General features: G+C 43.1%; 1 protein-coding gene across 1 annotated transcript in view; it reads right to left on the bottom strand.

Moving 5' to 3' along the window:
• Positions 1-18,930, bottom strand: part of LOC146861181 (dynein axonemal heavy chain 11-like) — a 2,741,463-nt gene that overhangs the window by 1,997,266 nt on the left and 725,267 nt on the right. The gene's annotated exons all lie outside the window — the stretch shown is intronic.

Genomic DNA, 18,930 nt, shown 5'->3' with positions numbered 1-18,930 from the left:
GTCTAGACCTACCCACTTCATCTCAGGCTACCTGGGTGACTCCAAGAGCTAGGTAGCTGGCTTCCCCACCTGAGCTAAAGGAACACAACAAGCTCCAGAGGCCTCTCTGCCGAGCTGACCTGCTGCAAAGGACCTGCCTGAGCCCTACTGACCTCTGCTGGAGGGAATTCCTGATCCCCAAAAGGTGCTTCCCCAGTGTGGCAGCAGTTGAGCTCCTCCTGGAAGAAACAGACCGCAAAGGGGCCTGTTCGTGCAAAGATCTTGCTGCTTGCGCATCTGCCAACATGAAGCTCTGGTGAACCACACTCTTTGTGCTACAGTGACTGCCAGCGACAACTATCAACAGATGATCTGCACTTCAAGCTACATTGACCACCAATGCAAAGCTCCAGCCACAACCATCCGCGAGACCCTGCAGGATCTTTGTGCTACAGCAACAACCATCCACAACGCTCTACCTGTTCCTGGCGGCCTCCTCCATGGCAAACTGGACTCCTTGCGCCGGATGTTGGCAAGATAACTCCTTCAGTAGGCTTAACCTGGTCCCTACATCCAGCCTGCGCTCCATCGCTGTCGGCTTGAACTTGTGACTTTCACTCGGTCCTGCACGACCAGATAACTGCGAGTGGCGCTTTGTGCTTTTAGGTGCTATGTTAGTGCGGAGCTCTCCCTGTACGTAATACACAATTTCCAATTGAAAAAACTAGGTAAGTGGGCATCATCTAAGGAAAAAATATAAACTGGCAAACATTATAACTGGGAACTGAAAGTACCTAGAGACCAACATCTTCTACCCTTACACTGCTTGATGTTGTGGATATCAGACATAAGCTACTGTTGTTTTAAGTTAATTTGTGTATCTATTAATTTAGTATTTGAATTAAGTCTTGTGGAAGTAGCAAGATCCCTGCGAACCCCGGAGTGTTTGTGCACTTATGTGCTGGATCATTTCCCCAAAAAATAGCATTAGGTTGCTTAAACACATGTACCTCTTTTGTCTCTTTGTGCACCCACACAAACTATGAAACTAAACGTGAAAGATATTCTGTCAACCTTATTAGGAGTGCCTCAGAATATAATCCACTTTCAATACAGCGGATGGGATATTTGTCACATTTGTGAGGGAGTAACCCATCCACCTATCTCTGAATCAGGCTGTTGCGTATGACCCTCTCTGCAGGGTCACCCCCAAACCTTTTTCCTTCAGCTCTCCTGTTTTGCTGAATTCATTTTTGTTGGCTTTAGGACTCTGTGCACTTAAATCTCAAATCTTTGAAATTGCATATCTTCAGTTCTACTCGTTGGATTTTTGTCATTTTGGTGCCAACTAATTTATTAAATTGTACTCTACTTTTCAAAATTGGTTTAGGATTATTCTTTTATTGTGTTGTCACTTTATTACTGTTTGTGTGCTGCATAAATACTTTCCATATTGTCTCTAAGTTAAGCCTTTTCTGCCAAGCTTCCAGAGGATTTAGCACTGTTTAATTTAGTGATTTTTGTGGTTCAACCTGATCAGGATTGTGGCTGTTGTTTGAAAGGGGCTTACACCCCTCTCAACCAACAATCCAATTTCTCACACTGGCCCGGTATGTTTTGTTTTCGCACATTCCAGGCTATGTATTGGTGTACACTTCAATTAAAAATCTCATTGCACCTTGAAGATGTGATAAAAAATGTAATGATATTTAAATGATTTCAACAAATGTGCTCAATATTTTGTTGCATTTCTCAGATGTGCAAGCATGACTCCCAGAAGGCTAACCATGGAAATATTGCCCTGAATTTCTGGACAGAAGTATGCAAACAAATTGATAGGTGGAGTGCTTCAAATAATCTCAGCTACTCATAATCGCACTGGGCTGCACACTAATCCGTCATTATTTTGCACACCATGCCACAACAGTTTGGAGCCAGCCTCATACAAATCAGCCTTGACCTTGCTCCAGTGGGAACAGCCCAGCCTGAACTGAAAGGCCAGGTCCTCCCAGAGCGGAAACACAAGCAACCCAGACTGGTTTGGCCCTGACTGGGGCTCTATAGTCAGGTGTAGTTGGTTCCTGTGACGCAGTGAGAATGGGACCCACTTCTGGGCATATCCATTGCATTTAAAGCATCACACTGAAGTATACAAAAAAGGAATGGCTAGAATAATATTAATAGTGCATATGTTAATGCAGAAAAAGAGTAATGCTATCCAACACCTATTGTCAGAGAAGAACCTATATTAGTTGCAATAGGTCCAGTACACACATATATCCAAATGTTACTCCCATAGTTTAATTTAATTTAATTTAATTTAAAAATATTTCTAAAGCGCAGCGTACACCTTGCGGTTTCTTGGCGCTAGGGGAATTGGCAACTGAGGGAGAAGACCAGAAGAAGAGATAAGAGGAGATATTAAGAGAGTTTAAGAGGGGAAGGCCTGGCTGAAGAGGAATGTTTTCAAATCTCTACGAAAGGGGAGGTACTGAGTAGCAAAGCGGAGATGGTCAGGGAGTGAGTTCCAAAACGTTGGAGCCAGGGTGGAAAAGCTGCCCCGCCCCACTTTTTACGTGTGAGTGAATTTCTGATTCTTTTGGAATTCACAGAGATTATAGGAGTACACTGGGTGAAGTTGTGACTGTAGCAGCATCTATGGGTACTCACATGCATAAATACACAAACATAAATGCCACAAGTGTATCAGCAACATATTTCTAAACATAGCGCCTTTGCACCATAAAATTGTTATTGGTAAATTAATTTCTCCATGGAGAAACCCTTTAATTTACCTCTCTACCAATTTTGGGGCATTCCCCCTTCTTTCCACACTGGATAGGGTCATACATATTGCTTATACAGGAGAACATTTCTGACTGTATACTGGATAAGAGTGCGTATGGCAAATGTTTGTGAGTACCAACAAACTTGTATAATTGCTTGTGGTTGCCTATATAGGCAGGCATTCCCTCCTTGGAATACTACTCATCTAGCCCTATGATAGACTTTCTTGCAGATAAAATTACATTATACTTAGTGACATCTCTGCATGTGGTGGCATGTGATTTTAGAATATATGACGTCAGAGGATATTCATTTCAGACTGAAGACACTCCCCTCATGTGTACAGACAGGTTAAGAGAGATACCAGATAACTGTCTATGCAACACAACCCCAGGCATTAGCATGTGTAGTACTATGTTAATTTCCATTTCAATTACAGGGTAATTTTGAGAATGAAAATAACGAAATGCACACTGTGTCTGTGTTTTCCCTAACCTATGTGTGGTCAAGCAACATAGAGTCTCCTCTCTTGCCTAAGCTGTGGACCCTAATCCAAGCAACTGACTGGCAATTATCAGTATTTAAGCTGCCCCTGTGAAAGGTATTTCTCAATCGAGGACAGGGCATGCTGCTGCAGAAGTATATTTATTTCCCAGTCCCTTATGGACTTTTGCAACTGTGTCAGCTCCTGCGGGTAAGATGTAGTGTCAAAATAAAGGTCAGGGGTTCTACTCGCTCCTCTTCCCATACAAAACACGCCATTCTCCTGTCTATAGGAAAGGCTTACCTCTAGATGCTTAAGCAGGTGCCATGTGGGTAGGATGCTGAGCAAGCGGGTAGGGCTTACTGATACAGGGACCCACACAGAGGTGGGACAGACACAGAATCCAACCAATAGTTTAGTATGGTTTCCACTTTTCAGTAGGAACTGTTAGTTTGTTGGACAACATAAACACTAGGATTTTGCCAGACTGATTCTGTGCACCGCCTCAGGATATGTTGGCCTATAGCCCTGCTAGATCACAGTGCCACCATAATTTCCCCTAAACCTGGCAAGGTAACAAATGGTTTGGGCAACCTCAGAACATGACATCTCTGACCCCAAGGAATCGTGGTAATAGATCTAGAACCGTTTCACTCAGTCACTCGTGCTCACTCAAAGAAATATTCAAGAAATCCACATAAGATATGTTTTCAATAATTATTGAACCATTGTGATTCTTGAATAAAATATGTGTTGCAATGATTAACAGAAAGAAGAAGACAAAATTGTTTAGCCATATAAGGACAGTTAAAAGAATGAAGGATTCCATCACCATGCTATAGCAGTGTATATATGCTGGTATATAAGTACTGTATATAGTGGGCTCCTACTATGCGTTCCCTAACCTAGTTATTTCGGGTGGGTGTTCTGCCAGGAATCCCTTACTGGATGATCTAAATCCCCATTACCTGAAGGTAAGATCCCCAACTTGGGCACAAGTTGGACATCCCTCCTCACGGAGGGTAAACAGGAATCAGCTGAGCTGAAACGCAGAAGACAGCGATGATCTCACAATGTCAGTAGAGGGCTCCTCAAATTTGAGCATATAAAAACATGTGTATTTATAACAGCATCCATGTTTCTATATCAAAGCTGACATTGTTTATTGCCTCTGTGATAGTGCTGTCGCCTTATGGATGAATATTAAACAACATTTGCAAAATGTGTGTTCAGGCCTTGTACTGAATGTTCAAGGTGTCATGGTAGTGTACTTTTGAAGTGGGATTGTAAGCAATGTGGTTTCAGAGAAACTAATTATGCACTGTCACACAAGCAAATGTGAGACAAAAGTCATTGTGTGGAAAAAGAAGGCAACTTTAGAAAAGCCTACGTGTAGAATGTCAGTGTTCCTTCCTGGGCCTCAGCGAGCAATGTGACAATAGAGGTTACCTTTCCCTTCTTTAAACACACCTCTGCCCCTCACACCAACCAGTAAAGGAAGGTTGGAGTGATGTAGGATTGTCCACTTCAGATTCCATATATAAAGAATGATGTAGAGGAGGGCAGCAGACTGGACCTGGAAAGAAACGAATTGATCTGACTCCTTCCTTCACCTTCTTCCCAGGCAAGTTTTCAAACGGGAGATAATAGACATCAGCAGTGTTTAGTTTGTAAAACAAAATAAGTGGCATGGCCCCCATCAGGAGGCCATTGTTGCTTGCACCACGCATTGCCCCTGCCAGCTCTGCCAATGACAGTACTAACACAACTAGTAACTATCACACTCCTACAAGTGTGACAGAACACACTATTCCAGGCCTCCAAAGCTATAAGAATGGCTTGGGCAGCAGGTATTAGTCATTGTGCAATGATGGTGAATTAATAAACTACTGTTGTTCTGCTCATTTCTAAATTAGACAAACAGAGCCACCGAGTGGCCTACTGTAATAATGGCCAGTTTGTCAATTAAGTGTGGGTGTCGAGCATCGGAAACCATGGGCTCAAATAAAGCACTGGACATCAGGGGAAGCAGGTTATTTGAAAAAGGGAATGAGAGAGGACCTGGAATGAACCATGTAGCCTGACTTCTGCCGTCTCTTCCCACCAGGTCAGAGAAGCTGCTATAGATTATGTGTGACTTCTTGGGAGTCAAGAATGATTAGAAACAGATAAAGAAAATATATCTGAGAGTGTTTATTAATAAAACGGCTTCATTACATTGCATCACGTACGAAATATGAAGCAATAATCTCGGAAAAAGATAGCTATATTGCTACTGGTTCCAGACGTAAATAAATGTGTCATGAATGGGCAATCTCAAAACAGTGTAATTTTCTTACACTCGCCTAGAAAGGATTGCTGTGGTGAAGCAATGCAGTTACTCTTGGAGCAGAGTCAGTGAGAGGAGATTGCTAAAGCATTGATGTGCTCCCTTCAACAAAACAACAGGGCAGGGTGAACAGCATTATAGGATAGTAAGAGGACAGGAGAATCCGTATGGGTAAATATAACAGCATAAGAAAATGAGGATGGACGCAGGGAAACAGCAATACGCCGCAGGGAAATGAATGATAAATGGAGTTGACATGCTTTTAGAAAGAGTGGCTGCAGGGTATGACCCAGATGTTCCTAAAGAGAAGGACAATCTTTCCTGAGAAAAAAGACAAAAGGCATAATTTGGCACACAAAAAATAGTAAATGTGTAAGCATATGGAAAGGGTGCAGTTTTATTTTTTTAAGAATTCACAAACATGGGCAAATTTATTTATTTATTTTTTATTTTAAGCATTTATAAAGCGCACTGTCACCATTGCAGGCATCCTGGCGCTGACTAGATCAGAGGGAGACGTAAAATGAAGCAAAAAACCGAGAGTTGTCAGACAGAAGTTTTAGGGAATAACCAGGTTTTGATCCTTCTCCTAAATGGGAGAAGTTCAGAAATGTGCCTAATATCAGCTGGGAGCGAGTTCCAGAGCTTGGCAGCGGTTACTTTGAAGGATCTGCCTCCAGATCTAACTCTCTTGAATCTGGGAACAGCTGCCAGTTTGGCCTCAGAGGAGCGAAGCTGCCTGGCTGGAGTGTACCACGTAAATTTCGATTGTAGGGAGGCAGGGCCAGTTCCATGGAGCGCCCTAAATGCTATACAAAGGGCTTTGGATTGTACTCTCTGCCTCACCGGCAACCAGTGTAGTTTGCTCAGAGAGGAGAGCCCGTGTGCTCTACTCGAAAGCCCCAAGGCCATCTTAGCAGCTGCTGATTGAACCCTTTGGAGCCTGTCCAGCAAGAATCCAGGGGATCCCAGCAGAAGGGCATTGCAATAATCCAATCTGCTGAGAATGGTGCATCTTACCACTTGAACACGAGCATGTAGGGGGAGGAGAGGAAGGACTTTCCTTAGGGAACGGAGGATAGCAAAGCAGCAAGCAGTAGTCTTATAGATATGTGTCTCCAAACTGAGCTTATAGTCCAGCATGACCCCTAGGTTACGAACTAATTCCACCGGCCGGACAGTGGTCCCAGTTTCAGGGGGCCAGAAATTATCTGGGAAGGGTCGGGGAATCTTAGTTCCAGCGCAGAAGAGCACCTCCGTTTTCCCTGCGTTAAACTGAAGGGAGTTGTCCCTGAGCCAGCGGGAGGTGGCACGCAGGCAGTTGTGAAAGATCTCAACCGAAGAAGAGTCCTCACCCTCCAAGGAGAGGATCAATTGCGTGTCGTCGGCGTAGTTGACAATTTTAATATCGAAACTTTTAATTAGTGTAATCAGGGGTCTAAGATAGAGGTTAAAAAGAATTGGGCTAATTGCTGAGCCCTGGGGGACCCCGTGTGAAATCAGAGTAAAGACTGACTGAAAGGGAGGGATAGACACCGCCTGCTGCCTATCCTGTAGAAAGGAGTGGAACCACTGCACTGCCGACCCTCGTACTCCCGCCTCAGACAACCGCTTCAACAAAATCTTATGGTTCACAGTGTCGAGGGCGGCAGACATGTCAAGCAGGATCAAAAACGTTGCCTGCTTTCTATCTGCACGCCTTTGGAGTTTGTCCATAGCGGTGATAAGGGCGGTCTCGGTACCGTGGGCGGGCCGGAAGCCGAATTGATCACCATCTAGTAGTTGAAGGCGTTCCAGATGATTGGAGAGGGTGTTGCTAACCCATCTCTCAACAATCTTGGCTGGAAATGGTAACAGAGAGATGGGACGGTAGTTTTTTGAGCAGTCCGGGTCTAAAGAGGGCTTTTTTAGTAAAGGAGATACTAGCGCCCGCTTCCATTGAGCTGGAACTGTCCCAGTCACAAGAGATTGATTGCAAATAAGATGGAGGGATGGGAAAAGTTCCTTCTCAAATTCCTTCCATATTTTTTGTGGAACAGGGTCTAAGGGCGACCCCGAGGAAATCTCTCTGGCTAATTTGCCGAAAACTTCATACGTAAGAGGTGGAAACTCGAGTAAGAGATCATTTGAAGCCAGAGATGGACCTACAAGAAGGTCCACTGAGGATCCCAATCTCAGATCAGGGGGAGGGATAAAGTCTGGCGAGACTTCCAAGTCCTTAATGATAAGCTCAACTTTTTCCTTAAAGAAAACAGCAAGCTTCTCACAGAGTTCTTGCGAGGGGATGATGGAATTTTTGGTGCATTCCGGATTGGTGACACTATTCAGGATATTAAAGATGTTTCTGGAGCTGTTGGTAGAATTACAGATCGTGGAGGAATAATAATCTGCTTTTGATTTATTAATCAGTTTCTTATATTCACGAACTTTATTTTTCCACAGCTCCTTAAAAGTGTCTGAATAGTCACGTCTCCACCTTCTCTCAGCTTGTTTGCAGCATTGCTTCAGATCTTTTAAGGATTCATTGAAACAAGGAGCGGAGTCATTGCCCTTACAGCTGCGCAATTTCAAAGGGGCATGGACGTCAATGATAGATGTCATACCTGTGCAGAGTGAGGAGTAGTTATCATCTACCTGTTTTTTCTCATCAAATCACAGGTTTCCAGGAGTACTAGCAATGTTATGTGAAATTTTTACGATTTGCTGGTTTCCCAGTGAGGAGTTATATGCAAGGTACAATTACGCATTGATGAGAAGTAGTCAAACTATGCAACTGAAGATTTTTCTTAATTTTCCTAGGTAAAAAAAACAATTTCTCGCCAAAACCCACTTTTCCTTCACCACCACGAACATTGAGGTTGGTCCATTCCTCTTTCCATGCTGGAAGACGGTTAAATCCAGCCCTTTGCTAGAGCAAATGTCTGCCCATTTCCTGGCTCAGAGAAGCGCCAGGAGTCTCTGAATGCCCTCAAAATCACGAGTTTGCAATTGTTAACAAAGCTACAAGGCAGACCATGCCATGATCCACTCACTCTTAACCCTCTTACTATTTCATAATAACACTCAATCAAGCAGCAGTACATGCATTTACAACTGCTAGGTATCCCTTTTGTGAATACCGAACTGGTGTACATTGAGCCAGTTTTAGATATAAGTGCAGTTTTATGGCCAAAAAATGCTTTGTCAACAGGTCAGATACTACCTCAAGTAATAGAACTGAAATTGGTGAAAAAGCGAAATAAACATGGCAGTAAGTGTTACACAGAAAAAAGGCTGCAAGATTGCACAAGACCACATACAGCCTTGAGTATGCCATGAGTACTATGTTAACTCCAGACCCAGTGAAGGGGAACTGGCAGTATCAGAAGTATCCTGTTTGGAGTGAAAATTCCAGGTGAACAACACAGTCTATTCATTTCAAAGCTAGATAATGAGTTCAAACTACTAAAAACAGAGGGCTCAGTGCTAGGGAAACAATGTAGCCACTCTAATTATAGGCTCCATATTACAGACCTTGAAGGACTCAAACTGCTCTGATTTCTCCTAGGCCAAAAATACCATAAGGACCTCTGGAATTCTGTTGTGAAACAAATGAAGTCTGGAACAATCACACATAAGGACCCCCGGGGGAATTGCAAACTCTGTAACATCTTCTTCGACTGATCCTGCTGCTGAATAGAGACTGACATTTGAAAACTCAGAACAACATTAGCCATGTGTATCCATGAGTTTTATTATATCTGATTGTGACAATGTGATTTAATATGTCAAAGAAAACCAGCTTCCATGCGGCAAAACAGGAAGCCTGAGCTTTTTTTTTGCAGTGCATAAGGGGTGACACAGCAGAGAAAATGCTAATTTGCCTGGATGCCCCAATCAACCATCTAATAGAAACTGGATACTGGCTAAGCCTCAATTCTTCTGCCAAGCACATCCTTTAGAGTATTTGTTCATGAGCTTTGGCTCTCTATTTTGAAACATAGATGAAGGATACTATCCTGGCCCCATAATCTTTTGTCTTTGAATTTCTTTCTATAGTGGATCCTGAATTTTCTTTAATATGGCGATGAATTCTAGACCTCAATTCATTATTATGCCAGCAATGGCTGAAGCGACATCACATACTCTTTGACTACCAGGGTATCCCAGTGTTGACCTCAGGCAATACAGTGGAGTAACAATAGCCCCCGCAGCCCCCGCGGTGCGGGGGCCCCCGAGCTCCAGGGGCCCCCTTTAGCTCAGTGCACAGTCAAGCCTGAGAGCTCCTGACTGGGTCGGGAGCGTGGGAGGCCCCCTCAATGCACTTTGCAGGGGGGGCGGGGGGCTCAAGTTTTGTTGTGCCACTGATGAAATCCTGAGTTACTCGACATGAAGAACTAACATCTTGCTGTATGACTAACTTTCTTCTCTTTTGGCGGCTTTCATGATTTGTGAGACTGTGTGTAACAGGGGCCGTGCCAACAGTACCAAAGAGAAAGACAAAGGTAGCAGCTAGGAACCTCTGCTCACCAGGCAATCTGTTTTGCTGCCATTAACTTCAAATAATCCAGTTGCCAAGCTCACCTCCTGTTTTCTCCAGCAAGATTCAGAGGAAGTTGTCCTTTTTTATGATTTAGCAGTTTCCTCATGGGGTTCTAATGCTGCTTTGCTGCGTGAATGGTTGAATGGTCTTGTGTTCTTCTCAGATTTGATGGTCTTCTAGGTTTCTCCATGTCAAGTCAGCTCTTTGGCGAGGGCTCAGGATTCTGAGTTAGACATTTTAGCTTCACTTTTTAACTGGGTGGGTACTTTGTGTTGGCCTGTGTTTTTGAATCATGATTTCTAATGCTATTTTTTAATTGGGAATTCAGTAGCACAGTATAACATGCTTTTGTATCAGTTTGTTTAGAACCACTCCAGAATATTCGTCATCCTGGATCTGAGTATAGTGTTTAGCATTTACTCTCAGCTATTTTAGGGGGCTGCCTTCCAATATTCTTCTCCATTTCTTTATCTGAGACAGATGTCTCGTTCAGTAAGGAAGATCTCATTTACAGCTCTAACTTTAAAGATTGGACTTTTGGACCTGTCCTTCCTTTTAGCAACTAACTGTTTGACAAATGGTGACTAATTTTCAGTGAGACCACTTGGTGGCAGGACATTCTGTGCCCGGGGTCTCAGGTAAGATGTCATACGAGTGACAGCGCGTGAGTCCTCCAAGGACACATACTAAATTCATGTTTATGACAGAGGAAAGATGTAAAGAGGTCTGAATGGAAGTTCACAAGCATACATCTTTTGATGTACCTGAGAAGATTCCACAATTGTATGTTTTCAAAAGACTTTCCTTCCACTTGTCTAGCTTTACTTAATCCATGCAACCTGTTATAACTATTAGTGCACAATTTCATCAGCTCACTATCTATCCAGGTGCAACTAAGCTGTGACTGTTTGCCCATTACATGCCAAACAGCAGTGATCTTTAAACTTTGATGTTGATGCCTCTTGAGTAAAAAAAAGGTTTTGCTGGTATCCACAAATAACAGAACTGTTAATGTCTTATACAATCAATATGTAAAATAGCAAACATTCTTCACTGTGCCAAAGCCTCACATCCCAAGAATATCAATTTTTGCCCCAAAGACAAATGGTATAGTGGTTGGTGTGGGATTTCCACTACTCATGTAATTATCTCATTTTTTCTTTATTTCTGCAGGCTCTCGCGATTACAATCACACAACTGTTGTTACTGCCATGGATACCTCACAGTACAATACAATCCTTTGCGGCTATTCAGTAGGTGCAGACAACCCACTGACAACGTAAGTGCTTAGGTTGCCACATCCAGTCATCTACAGAAAAACTGAAGGATTAACCATATAATAAAAAGTCTGGGATGAATCTTATCAATATCTGAGGATCAAATGTTTTTCCATAAAAAATCAAAAAGGCATGTCGGATTTTTCCAGGCATTTTTCCAATCCGACTGTCAATGTTACCATTTGCGCTCTTGTCATTGCTTTTTGCAGTGTGGGCAGTAGCGGCCCGTGATTGGTACCAGTGGTGGGTTGGGCCGGTGGAGGGCTGGGGTTGAGGGGGCACAGGGGTCGCGAAAGAAGGGTGAAAAATAAAAATATAATTAGTTTTTTAAAACGTACCTTCAGCTGGCCACGTCGCACTCCTCTGCTGCAGGCACAGGTTCCCAGAATGCCCATACTCATACATGCCAGGCATCAACTGCATGTGCGCACTACTTTAGAAAGACTTACCGTCCAAACAATTACATATAAATCACTATAAAGAGCCACATACTTCCTGGTCCTTTACCTCTGAAATTGGCACTTTGTAATAGACGTACAAATTAAAAGTTATGTATGGTAGAACATAGATTCATAATGCACAACTGGAAAAAAATCAATACGTTTTATGCTTGTCCTGAAGTAGTCCTAAATGTATGGGGTGAAATGCTTTGTCTCTCCACTTCCTGTTATTCCCTTTCCCTCATAGTAAGGGGTGTTCATTATCCAGACTAGTTAGTGTGTGTTTTCCTGACCCTTGTGTCCTTTGACCCTGTGTCTTGTTCACTGACGTGACAGTTGGTAACCTCGCTTTTTGACAATACAAATCATGTTCGATCCTCTAATTGAAACAAAGGGAATTTGCTAAATATGCTCTCATCTTTTGGTGAATGCATCTGATAGGTGAAATAGATGTAAATTGGCTATTAGAATGCTAGTCATTATGAAATACAGGGATCCCACTTTCACTCATAAAACCAGGAAATATCAAGCAAACATGGCAAACAGCTGTGTTTGCTATTGATAATGATAATATGTTATTTATTGTTCAATTGATTAAAATCATATCAAACATCCATGAAACATTTATAGAGTTATAAATACACTAAAAGGTTCCATTTGTTTTGTCTGTTGAAAGTTTCAGACTACATTGTAACAATCAATTATTTGTAAAAAAAAAAAACACAATCGATCAATAAAACTGTTGCTGTCCATAGAGCTCTGTAAAGTCTTTGGTGTTAAAACTGTACTTGAGGGCTTTCTTGTAATTGAAAATGCGCCTTTCTATAAAAAAGGGAGTTAAACGTTTTCATCTTTCCTCTTTGGCCCCGGGGGGCAACAACAACAAGCATTGGAATAGCCAATAGGTCTCACCTTTGGAACCTTATAAGTGTTTACAGTTGATGTTGTTGCACCAAGGATACTATGCTGGATAACTAAACACTTACAAGGTCCCAAAAGCGAGACCTATTGGCTATGCCAATGCTTGTTTGTTTTGAGAATCTGGTCACCCTACCTCTAGGTAAAGTACATCCAGTGGCTTGACCCTTTAGCTTTGGGAAAGGGCATTTAACCATCAAACTTTCAAGGGTTGACTACAGTACTATTGCAATTGTTTACTCAATCCTACTTGTTTAGTTGATCTATGGTGAGCCAAAAGCATGAGTCAACCATGACTAACCTATGATGCCTACATGTTTGCCAAGGATTCTAAAACCACTTAGCGATCTCACCAGCTCCACTACACTTCTTTACACCATTCTGTCTCTAACTGCATGCCCGTCTCTTTGTCCAATTGGTCCATGTTTGACATTGATTTCAATCACATAAATTATGCAATGGAAAAGAAGCAATAGATCACGGAATGACCAGACATGAAACTGAAAAGACCACGCTTCCAACGACTACGGAAGAAATACGTTCTACTATGCTGTCACCTTACATCCGGGTGGCAAAGGCTTGCACACTTCCATTTTTAGGCCACGTGGAGACGTGCACTCGAGGACATACCATGTCCCCTGTGTTTGAAATCTTCAAAAGGGGCGCATCCTTCAGTGGTGAGAGAAACTGTTCACAGGAATGTCCCCCTCAGGGAACAATAAACGCTCATCACCAGAGCGGGTCAATAGTGTTTACAGTAATGAGACAAGAGTGTCACGAATAATTCAAACACTTGAGAGTCTGCGAAGCTGTCTAATGGCTCCGGGTTCGCCTCAGACTGCCGAAAGGAGCATCAAGGCCTAGCTCCTCTGCCTTTTTCCTGCATCGATTTGTACACAGATGCTTCATCTTAGCACCGATAAGCATCCTTGATTTATAATCGACCCCGTTGTCTTTCAAATGGAACATCATATCTCATTGTCTTGTAATTCAATAATGTGTAATATTCTACTCTTCCTGGCAACAAAGATAGATCCTTTGAGGTATAATTTGCACTTTAGTGTTAAAAAGCATGCATCGCAGTCGAACACCTTCATGTAGTGTGCGTTCGATATGTATTTGTATATCACTTCATCCTACATTCCTTGCATTCTCTGCTGTGCATCATTTTTTTAACTTGGCTTCTTAGCCGTGTGTTACTCTCTGCTGCCCTCAAACGGCACTCCATTGCACATCATAAATTATAGCTAGAGCGACAGACAGAAAAAGACGGGGGTGTTTTACCAGGCATCGACCTAGGATAACATCGGATGCCTTATGAGACTAAGTTACGTTTTTGAAAAAATAAATGCGTGGGTTCTATATTAGCCTGCAGGTCAATTAAATAAATGTGAGGATGGCAAAGTTAACAAGTACATAATGATTAAAAGTGAACCCACGGGTTTCTCCCTGGCAGAAACCTGTGAGTGTGTTTTTGGGCGTGTTTATCATTGCGACTTTTGCCAAGCTATATTTTGTACATTGGTATAGCTGACATTGCTGTAAAGTTTGAAAGTAGACTGTGCAAGGGTAGCATGCATATTTAGTTTGAATGTTTGAAAAATACGTAAGTCCTTTGCCCTCAAAAAGCGACAGGGTCTTTTTAGATGAACAGAAGGAGACAGCGGGGTCGAAGGTTGCGTTATTCAGCCCCGTTCATTTTGCCAACTTTTCTGCCAGTACATATCGGCTTCAATGCAGGTCCAGTGTATGGAAAACAGCGAGGTTACAAAGTGTCTGCAAAGTGAAGTGTCCCTCCAGTGGAGGGAGGAGGAAGAGGAGGGGGTGCGGGGGCACGCACGCGCACGGACCCCAAAGTCTGAATGTGGAGTGTGCTTTTGCCCAGAGACTTTGAAATTGAGTGATGTGTTTAGCAGTTGTTTATTCTTTACACAGGTGCAAATCTTCTAGAGGACCTAGGGGTGCAACCGGGATTCTGAAACAACTTTTAAACATGGTGCCATCACCGTGCACACAATTTATTATATTTGGGTAATTTTAGCAGGACTTCAAATTTAGCAACGGCTTGCGAGCAAATTCATTTAACTGAATACAGAGAAAACAAGCGCGCGCGCCTCACGCTGAAATAAAAAAAAACAAGTTTGATGAGGAGAGGAGGAGGCAGCAGGGGGAGGGGAGAGAGGAGGGGGCCTGCATTTGTTTCCCTTGCAGGAGCGAGCAGGAATCATCTGTTAATTACAAACAGATGGTTTCAAAGCTCGCTCCCGCAAGGGAATCACCAAACGTGCACGCGTTGCCATTCAAAGCAATGCAATGCGTGCACGTTTTTGCCTGAAAAACGGAATCGATTTCTAAAGGTCTCCTCCTAAGCAGCGCATGCGCGCTGCGTAGGCGAGACCTAAAAATGTAGTATAGTTTCTGTATTATATGAACGCAGTCTGCAGTGAAGTGTTGTGTTTGCTACTGGCCAGGTTTGCATATATTTGGTTATTTCGCTGTTTCGCTATTAGCAAGTTTTAAAGTGCAACTATCATCGTAATATCTTGCCTCGCAAAGACACTTAATGGTTCCTTTCATAGAAACAAATAAACCTAACCAGAAATAAAGGGAACAACCAGATTTTTCGAATTTTCATGAACTACAGGAGTGAGGGCTCCATATCCAATGGCAAGATCAGAAGTCTGTAATAGAAGTGGGCCTTGATACAACACATGTGCCAACTTGTGTCAAGTAACTGACTAACCTAGCCACCACTCAAACTACTTCCATATTTTACTATACTAACTCAACACTAATCCTTCATGGGTTCCGGAGTAGCATGCTTCTCGCCAAAAAAGCACTTTGACGCCTCGTCAGGGGTTGTAAGCACTATATAAATGCAATTACAATACAATAGAATATAATGTGATTTCAGGCTTCCTTATACAGTCACATGGTTTATAGCCAGTATCACATGATGGGAAATAAGGTGATTTGGAAACCTGCATACAGCATTATGAGCTTGGGTTTGGAGGCTCTGCATATTTGCTATCCTTCACAGGTATGTAACTATTCCAGAACTTGAACAGCATCCTCTGAAGCTTCTGTGTTTTTTGGAGGTAAGGTAAGTAGGAGACCTGCCCCCTAGTCTCTCAATGTCCTCAATCCTTCTATTGCCTCTGGGTGACACATCAGGCAGTGATGGAATCAAAGCCTGACTTCCTCTCCAGGATGCACACCCTCCAACATTCCTACACCTTTCACGCAAAGTGATCATTTTTTATAGTGTTAAACCAGGCATCCTTGGCGTGGTTCCCCCTATCTTTTTGCCTCTACCTCTGTATTTTTGATTGTATGCAGGACTGCGTTTTTACTGGTTTATGTACTCTTGGCACTTTACCACTGCTGATCGGTGCTAAAGTGCAGTGCTCCCTGTGTACATTGGGATTCTGATTGGTTATCTATGATTGTCATATTTGATTTACTCCCTAGTAAAGTCCAGTGTGTGTGCCCAGTGCCTGTAAATCAAATGCTACAGGTGGGCCTGCAGCAATGGGCGTGCCACCGACATGAATATCCCTGTAAACTTGCCTCAGGCGTGCCATGGCAGTGTCTGTAAGTTCAGTTATAAACTGCCATGTCAACCTTGCAAGTGCACCTTCTTGCAAGGCCCTGACCTTACCTTTTACTACATCTAAGGCATGCCTGAGGTGGGCCCAAGCTACCCCCATGGGCAGGGTGCAGTGCATGTGACGAGTAGGACATTTACTGGTGTGTCTTACTAGTCCTGATAGTGAAATACTGCCAATTTCGTTTTTCGCTATTTAAAGGCTTATCTCTCCCATAGGTCATCATTGGAGCTGCCTTGGAATATTTTACAAGCGCAACTTTTAGCAGGGAAGAGATAGGGATTTGAAGTTTGAGCTGCCTGAGCTCAGCATTTAAAAACACATCTTTTGGTGAAGACGTTTTTTAAATTGTGTGTTTGAAAATGGCACTTTTAGAAAGTGAGCATTTTCTTATTTAACTATTCTGTGCCTCTGCCTGCCTCTGGAACTAACATCTGGTTTAGACTGACAGGGGCCTGTTTGCGCATTCACTCCAGACAGTCACACAAAGGGAGTTGAGGTGTGCATTGCATATCTTGATGTCCCATCACAAGGCTGATGGGTCTCCCTGAGCTAGCGTGGTGGGAGGAGTTTTCACTGACACCTGAACAGGGCTGTGCCTGGCCTCTCACAATGCTGTCTACATCCCCCTGGAGTGTGTCTGGAACCAAAACCAGGCAGGGCAAGAACTTGTGCACTACAAAGACAATCCGTTGAAGAATGCCCATTTAAAAGACCAAAGGAGTATAAGTATTAGACCTAAAAACCCAGACTTTTAGAAAACAAATGGAACTGAGGACTCTGCAAAGAGGAAGAGCTTTCAGGAAGAGTGCTGCCCCTTTGCTCTGTGTTGCTTTACTGGGTTGCCCTGCAGTTGCTGCATCTACCTGTGGGCAGTGAAAGGACATGGCTTTGCATCGTATCCTGCTTTTCCAAGTTTCTCCAAGGGCTTTTGTGTGCTTGCCTTCTGTTGAAACTGTCACTGCCATCAAAGTCTTTACCTGCAGCATCCCTGAACTCTACTGCTGGGAGGTCTGTCCTGTCTTGTGGTGCCAAATCCAGTTATGGGTCATTGGAGGGTGTTCCTGTTGCAAAGACCTGCTTGAAACCATCAAAATCAATGCATCGTCCTTCCAGTGCTTGTTTTCCGATGCAGCACCGCCGTGCGGGAGAAATTTTCCACACTCTGCTTGCAGTGCAGCCGAAGAAATCGATGCAGCACCTGTCAGCAGCTGAAGAACCCGCCGCACCCTGAGTTCAGCGTACCATATCTCCAAATTCCGAGACCCCCACAATGACTCCGATGCAGGCCCTGCTGTGTGGCTGACAGAATCGATGCATCGTGGGACCGTAGCTGAAGAAATCGATCCAGCGCCTGTTTGCGGCCGCCGCATTGACCTCCAGTGCGTCCGGAATTCCTTGCACTGCACTTGTGCACCAAGTTTTTCCAATGCATCACCTGCAGACCAGAACCGTCTTGGATTTCGATGCATCACTTCCCCCTACAGTCCAGATTTGAAGCAACATTTCTCCTGCGTGCAGCAGAACTGATACATCACATCACCGCGAACTCAGGAACCAACGCATTGCTGTGTTTTCCGACGCATCCCTCCTCTGCAGCTGTTTTGCCTTGTGGATTTTGACGCATCTGTGTAAAAACACGGCATCCATATATTTCAATGGACAGAATTGCTTGAAATGTTTCAAAAGTCATATTTTGAGTTGCATATGTTTGGTTTGTGTCGTTTTGGTCTTGTTTGTTTTAGATAAAGATACTTGATTTGTCTAAATTGCTGTTGTATCCCTCTGTAGTTTTTTCACCGTGTTACTGGGTGTGTTATGTACAAATACTTTACACATTGCCTCTGAGATAAGCCCGACAGTTTGTGCCAAGCTACCAAGGGAGTGAGCAGGGGTTATCTGGGTGTGTAACTCCCTTATCTGGACTGAACGGAAGGGTACTTGGACAGGGTACTAGCCGCTGCCCACTAGAGACCCCCACTTTTAACATATAGGTTGACAGGTCTGTCAAAACTTGACCACGGGTTGGAAATGTACAAAAGACCTGCTCTTAGACACACTCTACATTCGAGAAAATATGAAAACGTGACATGCATAAGTAACTACTTATCAGGCCTACGCATTCTTTGTTCCCGGATCCCGAAATACCTGCATCCAAGAAGCATTTTGCTTAATGGTTTGGTTGGGAAAATCACTGGACAATAATCCTTACGTTTCCCTGCACCTTTAAGGAGAGTAACGGGTATATTGCAATTTTTATGACATTTCACAAACGAACGCCACTCCCACCCGCCAAACTGCTTCTGAATGTATTATTTCCAAACTGACTCCTTTTTCGCCAGCAGAAATTAGTCGTAAGCTGGCACAAACGTCGAACCAAAAGATTTCAAATATTTAGACAAAAGCATATTGAGAGTATGCATTTCTTTAACTGGTTAATAAATTTGTGGCAAAAAACGTTAAAAAAAACTTGACTGAATCAAAACACGCTGTCACTTACATATGTAAGCAAAGCGCATAGGTTTTCAACAAATGAAAGGATTCTTTATTTTATGCTTTTAAAAATGCATTAGTGTAATTGCCCTG

This window comes from Triturus cristatus, chromosome 3_1, assembly GCF_964204655.1.
Source record: "Triturus cristatus chromosome 3_1, aTriCri1.1, whole genome shotgun sequence".
In the NCBI taxonomy this organism is placed as follows: Eukaryota; Metazoa; Chordata; class Amphibia; order Caudata; family Salamandridae; genus Triturus; species Triturus cristatus.
The sequence above is the reverse complement of the archived record's forward strand: the minus strand, read 5'-3'. Positions and strand labels throughout refer to the sequence as shown.